Source organism: Scylla paramamosain, chromosome 20 (assembly GCF_035594125.1).
Source record: "Scylla paramamosain isolate STU-SP2022 chromosome 20, ASM3559412v1, whole genome shotgun sequence".
Taxonomy (NCBI): Eukaryota; Metazoa; Arthropoda; class Malacostraca; order Decapoda; family Portunidae; genus Scylla; species Scylla paramamosain.
Genome location: NC_087170.1, coordinates 2,723,157 through 2,745,396, shown reverse-complemented (window position 1 = coordinate 2,745,396; position 22,240 = coordinate 2,723,157). Strand labels below are relative to the sequence as shown.

The following is a 22,240-nucleotide window of genomic DNA, read 5'->3' as shown; positions in this document are numbered from 1 at the left end:
AAAAATTGATGAAAATGGTATAGGTCTGGAAATTGTTAACTCCGTGTATAACTCCATAAAAACTGAAAATATTTGTAAATATCGTGACATTAACTCATATAAGTCAACATTCCCTGTTAAATGTCCTGGTTATTTAAACATACTTCACGTGAATATTCGCTCCCTAAGCAAGAATTATGATAAACTAATTTCCCTTCTTACATAACTGCCAAAGCTTCCTGACATATTATGTATTAGTGAAACCTGGCTCAAATCTAACACTGTACCGTTAAACGAAATTCAAGGTTTCAAATCTTACCATACACTCAGACCCGATGGCTTCGGTGGTGTTGCGATCTACGCTAATAACAATATCTCCAGCGTTCTGATTAGTGATTATTGTTTGTGCATTGATAATATAGAATTGTGTACAGTTAAAATCACAATTGGTAGTTCTAGCTACATCATATCTAACCATTATCGCCCCAATAGTAAGCACTACCAAGTAAATGAGTTCACAGTACAAATGGATAACATACTCTCACAGAACATATTTACTAATAATAAAACCATAATTTCTGGGGATTTTAACATTAGCCTGCTTGAACACAGTTCACACCCACCAACTAACAATTTCTTAAGCACAATGCAATCTCTCAACTAGTTTCCTCGCATATCCCGGTCCACAAGATTTCCTGGCGACAACTTCACTGCTTCCCTTTCCCTACTGGACCACATATGGACAAATTTTACAGTTCCCTCCTCTCCTGGTATCCTTCTGTCTCCCTTAAGTGACATCTTCCAGTGTTCCTGAACCTTCCAATCCTAGAGAAGATGAATGAGACCCAAAAAGTAACTTTTAGGATAAAAAATTTAGAACAACGTGCTGAAGGGTATATTGGGCCCTATACTCTTCCTTTTATATATCAATGATATTTTCAATGAATCAGATACACTCCACACTATACTATTTGCAGATGATTCTACATTTTACCTGATTGGAGGAAAAAACAACAGATTTCATGGCCAATACAGAACTTCAAAAATGTTCACCTGGTGCTTAGCAAACCGAACCACAGTTAATACTAATAAAACCTACTACATGCTATTTTCCTAAGTATACTAAAGTGATATTCTACAGGTAAATCAAATAAAATTATTTGGAATAAGTTTTGACAAAAATTTAAACTTCAAGCACCACTTGTCTAATCTATGTTCAAAGATATCAAGAACCATCCCACTCCTTCTCAAAGTAAGACATTTTGCTCCAATTAATGTTCTTAAATGTTTATATTATGCTCATATTTATCAACAACTTAATTATTGTAACCCTATCTGGTCCTATACTTACCCCAATCATCTGTATCAACTTAAAATACTACATAAAAAAAAAAGTTGTCAGGATAATAACCAACAATAATTTTAGTGAGCACACACATACCCATTATTTAAAGCATTAAATATCTTGAACCTTGCCGATTTATCTAAGGTGAATATTGCATCTTATATGTACAAATCGATAAATTCTAATAACTACAACACACTACCTATACACTATTACCAAACTAACACAAACTAACACAAACTACACAAACTAACCCTGTTCAAACATTCACTGCTGTACTTAGAACCAAAAATATGGATTGATGTGCCACTTAAAATCAGACATTCCACCAGCCTACCTTCATTTAAGAAAAATTTAAAAAGACATATGATACACTCCGACTGAATGCTATATTCCAGCAAGCTGATGTTGTAAAGCTAGGATTATGAAAGTCTTATATTTACTGTTACCATTATTTCGCATTATCATCATTACTATCATTATTATTATTATTATTATTATTATTATTATTATTATTATTATTATTATTATTATTAATTAATTAATTATCATTATTACTATTGTTATTGTTATTATTATTATTGTTATTATTATTATTATTATTATTATTATTATTATTATTATTATTATTATTACTATTGTTATTATTATTATTATTATTATTATTATTATTATTATTTTTATTTTTATTACTGATATCTATCATTATAATTATTTATTGTAATTTACTGCTTGGATATGAGGAAGTTTCAATTCAACTATATAGATATAAGCATGTGCATTTATATACATGCAAATACCTATGTATGCACTTATAATGTGAATGGATGCTACATTTTCTTTTTTTCCACATATGTTAAATATTTTTCTATACCATTGCCCATAAAGCTTTCTATAGCTTGCAAAGGGATATTTGTCTCTTTTGTTTATCATTTCAAAAATACATTTATATAAGACAAATATAATAAAGTGTTTGAAGTGTTTAAAGTGTTTAAAGCTGCACTAATTTCTTTCACTCTTGAACTGGCTGCCATCCTCTGGCTGGGAGAGCGGCGCTTTGTTTACATCAGCCAAATTATCGACATGTCCGGAAATTACATAATGCTCTAGAATTACTTAAGTATATTCAAAATTAACTCAGGAATATAAATTAGTTCAAAATGAGTGACATCTTGGTATATTTGATTCAAAACAATGTTCCTACATTTAGAAAATCCTCTATTTTAGCGGCATTTCTACAGTGTTCCTAGGAGTATATTTTACTTTGAAAGTAAAAGTTGCTTTTAAGAGCAACTTGTATGATCAAAGTTGAGGATAAAAGCATTTCTAGGAGCGTTCCTAGGGATCTTTATTAATATGGGACAAGATGGTAGAAAATTTAGAAGATTCAAGATCATAGGCATGAGAGAAAGTTTAGTACTTGTGCACATAAACGCAGCATCCACCTTTGGATTGAAAATGAGGATATAGAAAATATGAGGGGAGAGAGAAGTGTCTGCCAGTTACCGCAGATACCTGTGTTTCAGTAAGGTAAAGAAGAGGAGGTTATATATATATATATATATATATATATATATATATATATATATATATATATATATATATATATATATATATATATATATATATATATATATATATATATATATATATATATATATATATATATATACTCGTATATATTTAGTCTAGGAAAAATCAATTAAAATTATTGAATAAGAAACTTCAGTTTTAAGAATCAAGAAGAATGAGTATTTTTCTCCAAACTTCTCGTGAAACCGACCCTTTACTCACTGTCTGTTTCATCCTCATCGTCATTATTTACGGCATAGCCGACAAAGGCAGCACCAACCGCATGTGCCACAAATCCATCCCTCACATAACCAGAAGTGGGAACAGGAGTTCTGTCAGGAATACAATCTGTAACCACGTTTCCCATCCCGGTACCGTAGGCTAGACAGTTCTCACACCGTCGTGCGGTGTTAATAATATCTTGTTTCTTATAGACAGTTGCTGCGTTGACGTTCTCTGGGTTGTAATTTGGATTTTTCCTCACTAAATTATCAAATGCTGGGTGTTCAGCACATGCAGCTTGAGGTCTTGTTGGGTGAACTTGCCTAACGTTTTCATATCTGGTTTGGAGATGAGATGGCTCACCATAACCATTGGCTCTTGCAGCAGCATTCCTGGATGGGTATCCCAAATTTTCAAAATTCTGTACCCTCATTTCCTTTCTATATAATCCACTATGACCAACACCTTTCTGACCAGTAGCTGAGTCTACAGCTTCACAGGTTGCATAAGAAATTTGTTTATTCAGTGCTCCTTGTGCTTTTTTGCTCGCTTCAGCAGCCTCCATAGTAAGTTTAGTGGCAGTTCTGTAGTTAGTTCCTGTCCCTCTGAGACCTTCTGAATTCTTGTAAGTATTTTGTAAAGCCCTTTGTCCATTTATGCGGGTTCGAATATTTTTTCCCACTTGCGCTCCACCTGCGCCTGTCAGCCCATCACCAGCAATACCAAGGATACCACCAACAAATTCATTTGGGTTCATCTTGTCTGCACGAGCTAAAGCAATAGATCCGTGGAGTGTTGCGTCTTCCCCGTTTACTGTATTATCAACAATAGTCGCCGTGGCGTCATATGCAACCCCAGCACCAATACCAGCAACAGCTCCTACGGCCACTCCAGCACCAAGTCCACCTGTAACAATTCCAGCACCTAAAACGGCCACATTTCTTGTAGAGATCTCCATAGACCTATTCCCTTTATCTACGTCGCCCATCGCATAGTGAACAACTCCTTTAACGTGTCCGACTACAGGAATGCCATCTGCGCAAGATGATGCTGCACTGAGATAAGAATCTTCAAGCTCTTTTACCTTTTCATGATCTCCCTTGCTTTTATGTACGATCATATTGATCGGAGCTGCCAAAGCATTTGTTTCACTGTATTCCTTCCAAGATTTGCCTGCACTATCAGCAAGTTGACTGGCAGCTTTGTCATCCCCACAAACTTTGGCCAAGCCAGCAGACATGATTAAAATGCCACTTTCAACTGTTGTGTATGCTTCGCCAATAATAGGTAAGAATTTGGCCATGTTTCTTGGAATTCACTTCTCAACCTAGAAAAAAAAAAAAAGGTAAATTTTAAACACTAAACATTTGAAATGAATTACATAGCTGAAACAATAAGTGGACAATAGGCAGAACTATTATTTCCATTAATAATGTGATGACAATAACAAAACTGACGTTAAATTTAATTAATTGAGGATACATACTCTGTACTCGCATACAAATATTAAAACCAGAGGTAAAACCTGCACAAGCGAGGTAGCGCATGGCACAGATCCGGGAGGGGAGTGGAAAACTAAGAACTGAAACAAGGCGGAGTTATGGAATGAATTGAAAACACAAGCCTTGGGCATGTACTATACAACCAGAGAGTTAAGGGTCAACGTCGAACCCAGGTGACATACACCAGGCACTCATAGCTGAAGTCCAGAATGGCAAGGACCAAAGCAGAACCCAGCTGAGTACAGGATCCTATGGCAAGAGATACCACTGAAGCGACGTTGCTTGATGCTTGGACGAGAATGAAGTCTCTCAACCTCATCACCCAGAGCCAAGGATGTTCACCAAGCCACCCATCTTCCTTCTTTATCTGCCCCACTTGTATCCTGTTAAGTGGCCAACAGTCCTAAAGAAGGTGTTGCAACCACAAATAGTTTTATCCCAGACTCTCTCACTCAGCCCAAGTACCAGCGTCTGGCACACCAAAGGCAACTCCACCTACCATCACACCCAACAGCCTCAGTCCCACCAACTCTCACTTTGGGGGATTTGTATGTGAGAGTGGATCCTTAGCCCTCACTCATGAAACTGCACCTCACAGGATGGGCGATGGGGTCGTAACTTCACTACGCCAAAATTCTTTACATAATAATTACAATAAATAAGATTTTTTTTTCTTTTTACAATACTGGAGTATATATGCACAATTTGTAGTTTTAGACTTAACCTCTATTTCTAGTCGGTGGTAAACATCCTGAATAAGCTGTACCTTTTTCTTGTTAGTCACTCTGCAGCCATTGTTTCAACACGTTCCTCGTAAGTCTGTCTGCCTTCAAAAGTGAGGGACGCCTTATCGAATTTCCTAGATCACGATCCCCAGCAAATTTATTTATTTTATTTTATTTTATTTTTCCTAATTAACTTAACCTTATCTAGGAGGAGGAATTTAGCAGGAGAACAGGCGTCTAACATCTCGGTCACATGACGCCCGAAAAGTAAGTCAAGGGAGAAGGAAATAAAAATTAAAGGGACAAAGGGAAAAATAGGTGGTAATTTACAAGGAGAGAAAAGGAGAAGACTCGGGCCGGGAGGACCTGCAAGACCTCCAGATACAATGGGTGGTGAGACCTAAGGTTTCCATACCAGCGATTGCATCTCCTTTAGGGGTTAACCTAGCCTAACCTAACCAAACCCACCCGATGCATGGGTTAGATTGATTAAAACAAAAAAAAAAATAAAAATAAAAATAAATAAATAAATAAACAAAATTTGCTGAGGACGAATGTACTTTAGTTAATCATTTACTAGTTCTTTAAATGGTGTTTTAGAATTATTTTAAACAACAGATAGCTCTGTTGCTTTTAAAATCTATATAATTTTGATATCTCCTGGGTTATATATATATATATATATATATATATATATATATATATATATATATATATATATATATATATATATATATATATATATATATATATATATATATATATATATATATATATATATATATATATATATATATATATATATATATATATATATATATATATATATATATATATATATATACTCGTATATATATATATATATATATATATATATATATATATATATATATATATATATATATATATATATATGTGTGTGTGTGTGTGTGTGTGTGTGTGTGTGTTGTTAATAAACTAACACATAAGAACATGAGAAAATAAGGAAGCTGCATGAATTAAGCCATCAGGCCTACACGTGGCAGTCCCTCCGTGAAACATGCCTACCTGTTCCCATGTAATCCTCATTAATAGCTACCCAATCTTCCTTTAACGAAAGCTGCCAAGTGACTTCGGACTAGCAATCTGATTACTGCGTCTGGCTGCCAGGAGGAGGAAGAATAGGAATAATAGGATGTGGAGGAGGAAGAGGAGGAGAGGGAGGGCGTTTGTTTCACACTGAGAGACGGCAATGATTTTGGAAGTAAAGAATGATTGTGGTAGGTTATTAGGTGTTTTGCTTCATCACACACACACATACACACACACACACACACACACACACTACCGCCATTTTCCTCAATTCATCCTCGCCCTGTGAACACCAAGTCCTCACACTCTACTCCTGTGGAATAAGTATACAAGCCTGCGGAGCGGGTACGCAACAAGTGGACACGTGGCGCTGTTACTGTAACACCGTATCGTATCACTGGGAGACACGGCATTCCTTATGGGTCGTACACTAAGAGATGCAGCAACATAACAGTCTGAGCTGTAGTATGGTCGGTTATTTGGTTCTCCTGTTTACAGGCATCAAAACACGCAGTACGCCCAAAGATTGGGTTCGATTTAGGTGTCCCTTTCGGCCGTTAATAAGACACCACTAGGTTGTCTCTGTCAATGTAATCGATTTATATCAACTACGAAAGAAAACCAATATGCTTGAACATGTAGATCTTTAATGCAAAAAGGCTATTTTATTATTACATCCCGTATGGTATGTGGCCTGGGGTGCAACCCAATGCTTTATTACTGCGGGGGAATTAAAGCAGTCTCTTGATATATGCAAACTACGCGGTTGCATAGAACCCCGAGGCTACCAGGGGCTTTCAAGTTGCCATTATTATTATTATTATTATTATTATTATTATTATTATTATTATTATTATTATTATTATTATTATTATTTTATTATTAAAATATGTGTTGAGTAACGAAAGCCACAGAAATTCTTAATCTCCAGAAATTCAGATATTTCTATAGATTTTGCTATATTGTCCTGAAATTTGGACAGGATTGCAGAACGCTTCCTTTACCTACAGATATGTGGTACTTTGGCCACCCATACTCGGAGTCACCGTGTCAGGATCAGGCCGCTCAGCCATCTGTCAGTGGCGACCAAGGATGCAGAATCTTTGGTGGCGACTGAGGAGTGACGGCGACGTGGCGTTAAAAAAAGGATATACATTTCTGATGCCGAGAAAAGAAGAAGAAAAAAAAAAAAAAAAGAGCTGAAGAAGATAAACACTCATGGTGTTGATTTCTAGTGGTATTTTTTTTTTTTTTTAGACACCCTTATATTATTATTTTTTTACTTTCTACATATATTTCAATGTTTTTGGAAATAAAACCTTCACATATAGCATGTTTTTTTTTTCTTTTTTTACGTAGGAGGGACACCGGCCAAAAGCGCAAAAAAAAAAAAACAGTAAAAAAAAAAAATGAGATGCAGGTCCTAAACAGGATCCGAAGCGGTAGTAAAAAAAAATGAAGGATAAGTGTCTTGAAACCTCCCTCTTAAAGGAGTTCAAGTCACAGGAAGGTGGAAATACAGAAGCAGGCAGGGAGTTCCGCAGTTTACCTGAGAAAGGGATGAAAGATTGAGAATACTCCTGCATTAGAGAGGTAAGCAGAATAGGGATGAGAGAAAGAAGAAAATCTTGTGTAGCGGAGCCGTGGGAGGAGGGGAGACATGAAGTTAACAAGATCAGAAGAGCAGTCAACATGAAAACAAAGGTAGAAGATAGCTAGACATGCAACATTGCGGTGATGAGAAAGAGGCTGAAGACATTCAGTTAGAGGAGAGGAGTTGACAAAAGGAAAATATTTTTTTTTTTCCACCCTGTCTAAAAGAGCGCTATGAGTGGAACCCCCCAGACATGTGAAGCATACTACATACATGGACAGATAAAAGCCCTTGCACAGAGTTAGCTACTGGAGGGGGCGGGGGTGAGAAAAACTGGCGGAGACTCAGAACGCCTAATTTCAAAGAAGTTGTTTTGGCTAGAGATGAGGTATGAAGCTTCCAGTTTAGTTTATGAGAAAAAGACAGACTGAGGATGTTCAGTGTAGAAGAAGGGGACAGTTGAGAGTCATTGAAGAAGAGGGGATAGTTGTTTGGAAGGTTGTGTTGACTTGACAGATGGAGGACTTGAACTTTTGAGACAAGTTTGTTCTGCCCCAATCAGAAATTTTAGAGAAATCAGAAGTAAGGCGTTCTGTGGCTTCCATGTGTAAACTGTTTACTTCCTGAAGGGTTGGACGTCTATGAAAAGACATGGAAAAGTGCAGGGTGGTATGTATCATCGGCGTAGGAGTGGATAGGACAAGAAGTTTGGACAAGATCATTGATGAATAATAGAAAGAGAGTGAGTAATAGACAGAACCCTGAGGAACACCACTGTTAATAGATTTAGGAGAACAGTGAACGTCTACCACAGCAGCAATAGAACGGTGAGAAAGGAAACTTGAGATGAAGTTACAGAAAGAAGGATAGAAGCTGTCGGAGGGTAGTTTGGAAATCAAAGCTTTGTGCCACACTCTAGGAATACCTTTTGATATGTCTAAGGCAACAACAAAAGTTTCACCAAAATCTCTAAAAGAGGATGACCAAGACTCAGTCAGGAAAGCCAGAAGATCACTAGTAGAGCGGTCTTCATGAATCCCATAATGGCGATCAAATAGAAGATTGTGAAGTGATAGATGTTTAAGAATCTTCCCGTTGAGGATAGATAGGCAGAAAATTAAAGCAATAGGACGGTAGCTTGAGGGATTAGAACAGTCACCGCTTTTAGGAGCAGGCTGAATGTAGGCAAATTTCCAGGAAGAAGGAAAGGTAGATGTTGACAGACAGAGCTGAAAAAAGTTTGACTAGTCAAGAGGCACAGTTTCTGACAACAATAGGAGGGACCCCACCAAGTCAATAAGCTTTCTGAGGATATAGGCCAGCGAGGGCATGGAAAACAGCACTGCGAAGACTTTTAATAAGTAGCGTAAAGTAGTCAGAGGGATGGAAGAGAGGGAGGAACAAGCCCTGAATCGTCCAAGGTAGTGTTTTTAGCAAAGGTTTAAGCGAAGATTTCAGCTTTAGAGATAGATGTTGTAGCAGTGGTGCCATCTGATTGAAATAAAAGAGGGAAAGAAGAAGAAGCAAAGTTATTGGATATATTTTTGGCTAGACTAAAGCCAGAAGTCACGAGAGGAGCTAGATCTTGAAACATTTTGACACTTTCTACTAATGAAGGAGTTTTGTGCTAGTTGGAGAACACCAAACTTGGCATGGTTCCGGGAAGAAATATAAGGCACATGAGATTCTGGTGATGGAAGGCTCAAGTACCTTTTGTGGGCCACCTCTCTATCGTGTATAGCACGAGAATAGGCTGTGTTAAAGCAAGGTATTGAAGGTTTAGGTCGAGAAAAAGAGTCAGGATTGTATGCCTCCATGCCAGACACTAACACCTCTGTTATGCACTCTGCACACAGAGACGGGTCTCTGACACGGAATCAGTATTCATTCCAAAGAAAATCAGTAAAATACCTCCTCAGGTCTCCCCAACTAGCAGAGGCAAAACGACAGAGGTACCTCCGCTTAGGGGGATCTTGAAGAGGGATTGGGGCAATAGGACAAAATAAAGATATGAGATTGTGATTGGAGGGGCCCAACGGAGAAGAGATGGTAACAGCATAAGCAGAAGAATTAGAGGTTAGGAAAAGATCAAGAATGTTAGACGTATCTTCAAGACTCAGGAATATGAGTAAGGTGTTCCACCAATTGCTTTAGGTCCTGGAGGATAGCAAAGTTGAAGACTAGTTTACCAGGATGGTCAGTGAAGGGAGAGGAAAGCCAAAGCTGATGATGAACATTGAAGTCTCCAAGAATGGAGATCTCCACAAAAGGGAAGAGAGAGAATGTGCTCCACGATTCTGGGCTTGTTCCTCCCTCTCCTCCACCCCCTGACTACTTCATGCCACCTATTAAAATTCTTCGCAATGATGTTTTCCATGCCCTCGCTGGCCTAAACCCTCGGAAGGCTTATGGAGCTGATGGGGTCCCTCCTATTGTTCTCCGAAACTGTGCCTCCGTGCTTGCACCTTGCCAAGTGAAACTTTTTCAGCTCTGTCTGTCAACATCTACCTTTCCTTCTTGCTGGAAGTTTGCCTACATTCAACCTGTTCTTAAAAAGGGTGACCGCTCTAATCCCTCAAACTACCGTCCTATTGCTCTAATTTCCTGCTTATCTAAAGTTTTTGAATATATCCTCAACAGGAAGATTCTTAAACATCTATCACTTCACAACCTTCTATATGATCGCCAGTATGGGTTCCGTCAAGTCGGCTCTACTGGTGATCTTCTGGCTTTCCTTACTGAGTCTTGGTCATCCTCTTTTAGAGATTTTGGTGAAACTTATGCTGTTGCCTTGGACATATCAAAAACCTTTGATAGAGTCTGGCACAAAGCTTTGACTTCCAAACTACCCTCCTACGGTTTCTATACTTCTCTCTGTAACTTAATCTCAAGTTTCCTTTCTGACCGTTCTATTGCTGCTGTGGTAGACGGTCACTGTTCTTCTCCTAAATCTATTAACAGTGGTGTTCCTCAGGGTTCTGTCCTGTCACCCACTCTCTTCTTATTATTCATTAGTGATCATTAGTGATCAAAAACTCAATTCCTCCATCTATCAACTCAACACAACCTTCCAGACAACTATCCCCTCTTCTTCAATGACACTCAACTGTCCCCCTCTTCTACACTGAACATCCTCGGTCTGTCCTTTACTTATAATCTGAACTGGAAACTTCACATCTCATCTCTAGCTAAAACAGTTTCTATGAAGTTAGGTGTTCTGAGACGTCTCCGCCAGTTTTTCTCACCCCACCAGCTGCTAACTCTGTACAATGGCCTTATCCGTCCTTGTATGGAGTATGCTTCACATGTCTGGGGGGGTTCCACTCATACTGCTCTTCTAGACAGGGTGGAATCAAAAGCTTTTCGTCTCATCAACTCCTCTTCTCTAACTGACTGTCTTCGGCCTCTCTCTCACCGCCGCAATGTTGCATATCTAGCTGTCTTCTACCGCTATTTTCATGCTAACTGCTCTTCTGATCCTGCTAACTGCATGCCTCCCCTCCTTCCGCGGCCTCGCTGCAGAAGACTTTCTTCTTTCTCTCACCCCTATTCTGTCCACCTCTCTAACGCAAGAGTTAACCAGTATTCTCAATCATTCATCCCTTTCTCTGGTAAACTCTGGAACTCCCTGCCTGCTTCTGTATTTCCACCTTCCTACGACTTGAATTCCTTCAAGAGGGAGGTTTCAAGACACTTATCCACCAATTTTTGACCACTGCTTTGACTCTTTTATGGGACTGGCATTTCAGTGGGCATTTTTTTTATTAGATTTTTGTTGCCCTTGACCAGTATCCTTCCTACATGAAAAAAAAAAAAAACTTTGGAAGTTAAGTAACAGAAAAAAAGGAACTACTGTCAGCTGCTTCAGACACCTGTGTTTCAGTGACGAAAAGAAGATGAGGTTTAGTAGAGGAGAGGTGGTGTTCTAGATTGAAAATTATATCTAAGACCGCGAATGTTTTTTTTTTTTTTTATGTAGGAAGGACACTGGCCAAGGGCAACAAAAATGCAATAAAAAAAAAATGCCCACTGAAATGCCAGTCCCACAAAAGGGTCAAAGCAGTGGTCAAAAATTGATGAATAAGTGTCTTGAAACCTCCCTCTTGAAGGAATTTAAGTCATAGGAAGGTGGAAATACAGAAGCAGGCAGGGAGTTCCAGAGTTTACCAGAGAAAGGGATGAATGATTGAGAATACTGGTTAATTCTTGCGTTAGAGAGGTTGACAGAATAGATGTGAGAGAAAGAAGAAAGTCTTGTGCAGCGAGGCCGCGGAAGGAGGGGAGGCATGCAATTAGCAAGATCAGAAGAGCAGTTAGCATGAAAGTAGCGGTAGAAGACAGCTAGATATACAACATTGCGGCGGTGAGAGAGAGGCTGAAGATAGTAAGTTAGAGGAGAGGATTTGATGAAACGAAAAGCTTTTGATTCCACCCTGTCTAGAAGAGCAATATGAGTGAAACCTTCCCAGACATGTGAAGCAGAAGTTAATGAAGAAAAAGTTGAGGGGGTGTCAGGACACTCAAGGTAGATACTAGAAGGGCAGTCCGGCCTAGGGATATTTGTGGTCCTCTCCCCATATGGGGACTCCGAGGCTGGTATAGGAGTCGCTATGATAATTTTGAATTTTGAGTGAAAGGTGTGTGTTTAGTTAAGTGCATTTAGTTTTGTGTGAAGGAAAAGAGTTTTCTTTAGAGGGCAGGTTGTGACTGCCCCCTTTGTATTGTAAGAAAGAAAAGGAAACGTTCAGTGAGGTCACAGCTGGGTTTAATGAAAAGATCACAGCACCCCTTGATCCAGTGGTTTAGACCTCACTGGGAGTAATTATTGTTTCTGCAGGTGCCTACTGCCTCCTCCTGTGAAATGTAATATGGAAAGTATATTTCACTTGCTAATTTTGAGGATAATTTTTAAGTTTGTGCCCTTTACCTTTCATTCTCTCTCACGATGTCAGCTAGCTATGTCTTCCTGTCGTTCTCTCTCTTGGGCAGACTATGGTATCTCGCCTTGGGTCGGTTGGTCTCGCAAAATGTACACATTTTAATTTTTATCCGTTATGTTTGTTTACTTTTTTTTTATTATTTCGAAAATGGGGTGAATGTCTCCAAGTGATACCCCTACTGTATCATGTGCGTAATCATGTTAAAGAACGTAGGCTAGGCTAACAAGCAACATATTTACGAATTTAGGTTTTTCCTCTTAAAGTTCACCAGATTGATATATTTAAGTGTGAAAGGAGTGATGCATACCACTTTCGAAGGCTTGATGTCGTTGGGCTGCGATGATCTTATAGGGATCATATGTTCCCTGCCTTGGAAGGCTGGGAATCCACCCATCATAGTTTCAAAACACAGGGGCACCAAACAACACTTCGCTCAAGGCCTTCAAAAGGCTAGAAAGGGCAATGACGGGATTAATTGTTGTACCTACAAGTGATCAATGGACACACTCACATACGCACTCTCTCTCTCTCTCTCTCTCTGATGTAATCCACAATCCATCCTCTCTCTACGAATTCACGTTGCTGTGCGAGTGTGTGAAGCCAAGGATGATAACATGATTGGTGTGACTAAGGTCTAAATATAGTCAGACGCTTTGAGAAACAACAGCCACTCACTGCTGCCAAGTGCACGATGGCCTGGCTCTTGTACATATTGGAAACTGAGGCACCAAGGAAGTATTTCTTTCCTGTTGTTGTTATTACTAACAGAGAGAGAGAGAGAGAGAGAGAGGTGGGGAGAAAATAACACACTCACTCTCTCTCTCTCTCTCTTTCTCTCTCTCTCTCTCTCTCTCTCTCTCTTTGTGTGTGTGTGTGTGTGTGTGTGTGTGTGTGTGTGTGTGTGTGTGTGTTCTAAATTTTATTACACACACACACACACACACACACACACACACACAGAGAGACAGCAGCTCACCGTGATCTGGGGTGCAGCATGGGGAGTCTGGCAACTTTCACACGATCATTTCAACAGGGTGTAAGGTGAAACACAAAGGCTTGTACACAATACGCGTGTAACGTGATCAACTATGTAATCCGTGGTGTTGTAAGAGCGAAACCTTTCTCTGGGACGATAGTAAAGCTGACGGTTGTGTCTATATTCACCTACTGATGGGCGGAGTAGCGAGGCAGCCTGAGTGGTCCAAGGTCTCTCAAATGGATCTGCCAGTGAGGCGGAGCGTATATGACATTCCTGCGCAGCGCGTCATTTCCGCCCCGGCACCAACTTTACTCAACACCCTTCTTCCTGCTATTCCCGAGAGTAGCGACCCGCATTCTGATTTTGCTCGTCTTCTTGGGAAGGCTCTCCTGCTCTCAGCAATGAGCGATGTTGTTTGCTTTCTCCTTAAATAGAAATCTTTGGTTTAATAATCATAATGATAATAATAATAATAATAATAATAATAATAATAATAATAATAATATTATTATTATTATTAATATAATTATTATTATTATATAATAATAATAATAATAATATTATTATTATTATTGCAATCAAAACTTTTAAGATCTAACTCCCCTCGTAATTTCTGGCACTTTGCCAAAAGTATCCCCAATAACTTTGCTTCTTCATCTTTCTCTCCTTTATTTCAAACTGATGACACCATTGCCATCTCATCTATTCCTAAAGCTGAACCCTTCGCTTAAACCTTTGCTAAACACACTACTTTGGATGGTTCAGGGCTTGTTCCTCCCATTCTTCCACCTTCTAACTACTTCATGCTAGCTATTAAAATCCTTTACAGTGATGACCATGACCTCGCTGGTCCATAAACCTCGGAAGACTTATGGACCTGATGGGGCCCCTCCTATTATTCTCCGAAACTGTGCCTTAGTGCTTGCACCTTCCCTAGTCATATTCTTTAAACTCTGTCTGTCAATATCCACCTTTCCTTCTTGTTAGACGTTTGCCTACATTCTGCCTGTTCCTGAAAAGGGAAAATGTTCTAATCAAATCTACCGTCTTACTGCTTTAATTTCCTGCCTATCTAAAGTTTTTGAATCTATCCTCAAGAGGAAGATTCTTAAATATCTATCACTTCACAACCTTGTATCTGATCGCCGGTATGAATTCCGTCAAGACCGCTTTACTGGTGATCTTCTGGCTTTTCTGAGTCTTGGTTATCCTCTTTTAGAGATTTTGGTGAAATTTTGCTCTTGCCTTACCCATATCAAAAAGTTTTTGTAGAGTGTGTCACAAAGCTTTCATTTCCAAACTACTCTCATATGGCTTTTATCCTTCTCTTTATAACTTCATCTCAAGTTTCCTTTTATGACCGTTCTATTGCTGTTGTGGTAGACGGTCACTGTTCTTCTACATCTATTAACAATGGTCTTCCTCAGGGTTCTGTTGTATCACTCATTCTCTTCCTATTGATCATTAGCTATCTTCTAAATCAAACTTCTTGTCATTCACTACTACGCTGATGACGCCACCTTGCACTTTTCCACGTCTTTTCGTAGATGTTCAGCCCTTCAAAAAGTAAACGCAGGGAAGCAACAGAACGCCTGACTTCTTATCTCTTTAAACTTTCTGATTAGGGCAGAGCAAACTTAGTATTATTCAGTACCTCAAAAACTCATTTCCTCCATATATGAAGTCGACACAATCTTCCAGACAACTATCCCCTCTTCTTCAATGACACTGAACTGTTCCCCTCTTCTACGTTGAACATCCTTAGCCTATCATTTACTTATAATCTAAATTGAAACTTCACATCTCATTTCTAGCTAAAACAGTTTCTATGAAGTTAAGCGTTCTGAGTCGTCTCCGCCAGTTTTTTTTCTCCACCACCCCCCTTCCTTCAGCTGCTAAGACTGTACAGAGGCTTTAATCATCCGGTTATGGAATATACTTCACATGTATGGAGGGTTCCACTCATACCGCTATTTTAGACAGGGTGAAATCAAAAGATTTTCGTCTTATCAACTCCTCTCCTCTAACTGACTGTCTTCAGCCTCTTTCTCATCGCTGCAATATTGCATCACTTGCTATCTTCGGCTATTTCCATGCTAACAGTTCTTCTGATCTTTCTAACTGCATACCTCCCCTCCTCCCTTGGCTTCGCTGCACAAGACTTTCTTCTTTTTGTCATGCCTATCCTCTCTACCTACCTATCTAATGCAAGAGTTAACCGGTATATTTAATAATCCATGCCTTTCTCTGGTAAGCTCTGGAACTCCCTGCCTGCTTCTATATTTCTTCCTTCCTATGACCTGAACACTTGTAAGTTAAGAGTGAGGTTTCAAGATAATTATCCTTCATTTTTTGATGATTCTCTTGATTTCTTTTTTTTTTATTTATTATTTTTTTAACTCACCTCAGTGGGATTTCTTCCTCTTTTTTTTTTTCTTGCCCAGTGACCTTACACAAAAAAATAGATTTAAAAAATCTATTGTATGGAATACAGTTTGAATATTGACACTATGATGTTCTTTCTGTTCACAAACTGATTGTCATACTCATAAGGGATAACAATTTTCATATGAGTTTCATCTATTACCCCAACTACTCCTGTGAAATTCGCAATATCCATTAATTACCTTTGCTTTCTTTGAATGTCTGCTGGATCTGTTGGAAATTCAAGTAATTGGGCAAAGATGTTTGGAGCAGCTAAGGCATCCAGAGTTTGGCTTACAACCTTGCTAATTATAGGCTGTGACAGGCCGAAGTCATCACCATTGCATAACTACAGTTTTCCAGTTACCAAATATCTGAGTGATCATTACTTTCATTTCAGGGGTGACAGCATGGTTGCACTTAGTATGACTTTGTAGCTTCCCTCTCACTAAATCCGTAACAAAAACTATTACATCACGATTCAGTTTTTATCTCTTGATAAGCTCAGCGTCATCATACATCTGGAGAATGTTTTTGCGTTCACGAAAAGTCCTTGGACACAGTCTTCGTATTTTTTGATATTCATCCATTAGGGTCAGCGCCATGTATATGTACTTGGTCTTACAGATTTTTGTGTACTTGTACTTGGAGCTTAAAAATTCAATGATACTTGTACTTGGACCCAAAGTACTTGGGAAATACCAAGCACAAACAAGTACATTGTACAAGTACAAGTACAAGTACAAGTACAAGTATTTAATAATATATATATATATATATATATATATATATATATATATATATATATATATATATATATATATATATATATATATATATATATATATATATATATATATATTATTTTTTTTTTTTATGTAAGAAGGACACTGGCGAAGGAAAACAAAAATCCAATAAAAAAAAAATGCCCACTGAAATACCAGTCCCATAAAAGGGTCAAAGCAGTAGTCAAAAACTGATGAATAAGTGTCTTGAAACCTCCCTCTTGAAGGAATTCAAATCATAGGAAGGTAGAAATACAGAAGCAGGCAGGGAGTTTCAGATTTTACCAGAGAAAGGGATGAATGATAGGGAATACTGGTTAACTCTTGCGTTAGAGAAAGTCTTGTACAGTGAGGCTGTGGGAGGAGGGGAGGCATTCAGTTAGCAAGATCAGAGCAGTTAGCATGAAAATAGCGGTAAAAGACAGCTAGAGATGCAACATGGCGGCGGTGAGAGAGAAGCTGAAGACAGTCAGTTAGAGGAGAGGAGTTGATGAGACAAAAAGCTTTTGATTCCACTCTGTCTAGAAGAGCAGTATGAGTGGAACCCCCCAGGCATGTGAAGCATACTCCATACATGAACGGATAAGGCCCTTGTACAGAGTTAGCAGCTGGGAGAGTGAGAAAAACTGGCGGAGACGTCTCATAGAAACTGTTTTAGCTAAAGATGAGATGTGAAGTTTCCAGTTCAGATTACAAGTAAAGGACCGACCAAGGATGTTCAATGTAGAAGAGAGGAACAGTTGGTTGGAATGTCACTGAAGAAGAGGGGATAGTTATTTGGAAGGTTGTGTCGAGTTGATAGATGAAGGAATTGAGTTTTTGAGGCATTGAACAATGCCAAGTTTGAGCGAAGACTTCAGCTTTAGAAATAGATTTGATAGCAGTGGTGCCATCTGGTTGAAATAGAGGAAGGGAAGAAGAAGAAGCAAAGTTATTGGAGATATTTTTGGCTAGATGCCAGAAGTCACAAGGGGAGTTAGATCTTGAAAGGTTTTGACATTTTCTGTTAATGAAGGAGTTTTTGGCTAGTTGGAGAACAGACTTGGCATGGTTCCGGGCAGAAATATAAAGTGCATAAGATTTTGATGATGGAAGGCTCAAGTACTTTTTGTGGGCCACCTCTCTATCATGTATAGCACGAGAACAAGCTGTGTTAAACCAAGGTTTAGAAGGTTTAGGACGAGAAAAAGAGTGAGGAATGTACGCCTCCATGCCAGACACTATCACGTCTGTTATGCGCTCAGCACACAAAGGCGGGTCCCTGACACGGAAGCAGTAGTCATTCCAAAGAGAATCAGCAAAAAAACCTCCGCAGGTCTCCCCAACTAGCAGAGGCAAAACGCCAGAGGCACCTTCGCTTAGGGGGATCCTGAGGAGGGATTGGAGTGATATGACAAGATACAGATATGAGATTGTGATCAGAGGAGCCCAACAGAGAAGAAAGGGTGACAGCATAAGCAGAAGGATTAGAGGTCAGGAAAAGGTCAAGAATGTTGGGCGTATCTCCAAGACGGTCAGGAATACGAGTAGGGTGTTGCACCAATTGCTCTAGGTCGTGGAGGATAGTAAAGTTGTAGGCTAGTTCACCAGGAAGGTCAGTGAAGGGAGAGGAAAGACAAAGCTGGTGGTGAACATTGAAGTCTTCAAGAATGGAGATCTCTGCAAAATGACAGATGGTCAGAATGTGCTCCACTTTGGAAGTTAAGTAGTCAAAGAATTTCTTATAGTCAGAGGAGTTAGGTGAGCAGTATACAGCACATATAAATTTAGTTTGAGAGTGACTCTGTAGTCGTAGCCAGATGGTGGAAAACTCGGAAGATTCAAGAGCGTGGGCACGAGAGCAGGTTAAGTCATTGCGCACATAAACGCAGCATCCAGCTTTGGATCGAAAATGAGGATAGAGAAAGTAGGAGGGAACAGAAAAGGGGCTATTGTCAGTTGCCTCAGACACCTGAGTTTCAGTGGGGAAAAGAAGATGAGGTTTAGAAGAGGAGAGGTGATGTTCTATAGATTGAAAATTAGATCTTAGACCGCGAATGTTGGAAAAGTTAATGAAGAAAAAGTTGAGGGGGGTGTCAAGACACTTAGGGTCGACAGAAAGGCAGTCCGACCTGGGGACATTTATGGTCCCCTCCTCAGATGGGGACTCCGAGGATGGTGTAGGAGTCGCCATGATGATTTTGAAATTTTTGAGTGAAGGGTGTGTGTGTTATTAGGTGCTTGTAGTTTTGTGTGGAGGAAGAGAGTTGTTTTTAGAGGGCAGGCTATGACTGCCCCCTTGTATTGTGAGACACAAAGGGAAACGTTCAGTCAGGTCACAGGTGGGTTTAATGATAAGTTCACAGCACCCCGTGAACAGTGCTCATATATATATATATATATATATATATATATATATATATATATATATATATATATATATATATATATATATATATATATATATATATATATATATATATATATATATATATATATATATATATATATATATATATATATATATATATATATATATATATATATATATATATATATACTGTTTACAGATTCTAGCGAAGTTGTAATGATACTATTGATACTATTGGGTAAATACGTACATTGAGTGTTATGATACTGTAGTATAATATAGGATAACGGAACATAATTAAGTACTCTTTTTCTCAACGGTAACATGCTACAGTAGACAGGGCCAGTATAGCACCATATTACTCAACAAGCGCGAACGCGCTTATTCCTGTCACGCTAAAATAAAATGAAAATAGAATATTCATTTACTTTTCTATATCGAATCCCCTTTTTTTTAACAGTGTACTCATTAATGTGTATATAAAACTACTTACTTCCGTGCTTTACGAATCTGTGACAATTCTTTTCTTTTTCACATAAAGTACTTGTATTTAAGTACAATGACATGTACCTGGAATGAGGTACATAACAAAGTAACTGTACTTGGACCCAAACCTGTCAGCCATATTTGTTGTTGTTGCCTGAGTGCTACCTTAGCTACCTCGAGTTTTGGGTTAAATCTTGTCGTATGCTAAGGCAAGGCCAAGTAGCGCTCATCAGATCTGACGAGTTTGAGACATTTCATAACACATGCTTAGTGATGCCTTAGCATTTTTTCGAGCTAAGACCATGCTTATCACTTTAAGAAATACCAGCCCAGAAGCCTACTTCCTTATCGCCACACCTGCTCTCTCTCTCTCTCTCTCTCTCTCTCTCTCTCTCTCTCTCTCTCTCTCTCTCTCTCCAATAAGCATCATGTCTCTTGTATAATAACTTGGCGTAAAATGCCTGGGCTGGTATTTATATAAATGTTAAACACTTATACAAGTGCTAAGACCTTATGCTTATTGGAGAGAGAGAGAGAGAGAGAGAGAGAGAGAGAGAGAGAGAGAGAGAGAGAGAGAGAGAGAGAGAGAGAGAGAGAGAATCATTCTACGGCTTGCGCTTGGCACAAGCTGCTGGCACTGTGTGCTGAGTAAAGGAAATAAATAAAGTGTATCCTTGTACAGTTTATGTGTGGGGGAGATGGGGGAGGAAGTCTTGTGTGTGTGTGTGTGTGTGTGTTTGTTTGTTAAATGGGCCCTAATAGATCTACGAAAGCCGTAAGCCTCGCAGGGCCGCCTCACTTGGAAGACCTGCTGGCGACTGCCTGTAGTAGCTACAGCAGTCGACTCACCTGCACCGCCTGTAGCGTCACCAAAGGCACAATGAATGCTGACACTGGTAATTAGTGCTATGGTAATTGATGCTAAGGGCGTGAATGAGGAGAAAAGGTGCACTAGAGATGCCAAGAAGTCAACTGATCTCAGCCCATTTGTTGTTTGTTCCAAAAAAACGTATAAGAAGGAAGTAGTGGTGTGCGGTTAAAGTTTGGAGAGCAGCGGCGGTGGCTTTAAGAGGTAATTTACGTAGATTTCTTCCAACCCTCCTCTCTCTCTCTCTCTCTCTCTCTCTCTCTCTCTCTCTCTCTCTCTCTCTCTCTCTCTCTCTCTCTCTCTCTCTCTCTCTCTCTCTCTCTCTCTCTCTCTCTCTCTCGCTGTTACAAACTTATATATATATATATATATATATATATATATATATATATATATATATATATATATATATATATATATATATATATATATATATATATATATATATATTTTAATATAAGACTACCAGTCAAACACGTAATAACATATGTATGCAGCAAAATTAAAAATAAAAGGAAAGAAAAAGAAATTTCCCAAGACAATCTTTATACACCGATACTATGCAGACATGTATAGCACTTTGTAAGGCCATGTCACTAAGTATACAAGCACAACATTCAATTCATATCTGTAAAGTAGGTTTCCTGTAATGATAAATGGAAATGGCAGTACATTGTTTAAGGGATTATGTACAATAGTAAACTATTGCTTTAATTTCCTGCCTATCTAATTTTTTTTTTTTTTCAATCCATTTTCAACAGGAAGATTCTTAAACATCTAGCACTCCACAACCTTTTATCTGATCGCGAGTATGGGCTCCGTCAAGGCCGCTATACTGGTGATCTTCTGGCTTTCCTTACTGAGTCTTGGTCATCCTCTTTTAGAGATTTTGGTGAAAGTTTTGCTGTTGCCTTAGACATATCAAAAGCTGTTAATAGAGTCTAGCATAAAGCTTTGATTTCCAAACTACCCTCCTATGGCTTCTTCCCTTCTTTCTTTAACTTCATATCAAATTTCTTTTCTGACCGTTCTATTGCTGCTGTGGTAGACGGTCTCTGTTCTTCTCCCAAATCTATTAACAGTGGTGTTCCTCAGGGTTCTGTCCTGTCATCCACTCTCTTCGAATTATTCATCAATGATCTTCTAAACCAAACTTCTTGTCCCATCCACTCCTGCGCTGATGATACCACACTGCAGTTTTCCACGTCCTTTCTTAGACGTCCAACCCTTCAGGAAGTAAACATTTCACGCAGGGAACCCATAGAATGCCTGACTTCTAATCTCTCTAAACTTTCTGATTGGACCAAAGCAAATTTAGTATTGTTCAGTGCCTCAAAAACTCAATTACTCCATATATTAACTCGACCCAACCTTCCAGACAACTATCTCCTTTTCTTC

At 38.8% G+C, this 22,240-nt stretch overlaps 1 protein-coding gene across 13 annotated transcripts in view; it reads right to left on the bottom strand.

Annotated features, from left to right (window-relative positions):
* Nucleotides 1–14,241, bottom strand: part of LOC135110174 (uncharacterized) — a 36,092-nt gene extending 21,851 nt beyond the window's left edge. For 3 of the 13 annotated variants that reach the window (XR_010273135.1, XM_064022170.1, XM_064022175.1), the window contains exon 1: nt 14,119–14,176. The gene's annotated coding sequence lies outside the window, so the exon portion shown is untranslated. The other 10 variants (XR_010273132.1, XR_010273139.1, XR_010273136.1 and 7 more) reach the window with 9 other exon arrangements.
* Nucleotides 14,242–22,240: the final 7,999 nt, after the last annotated feature.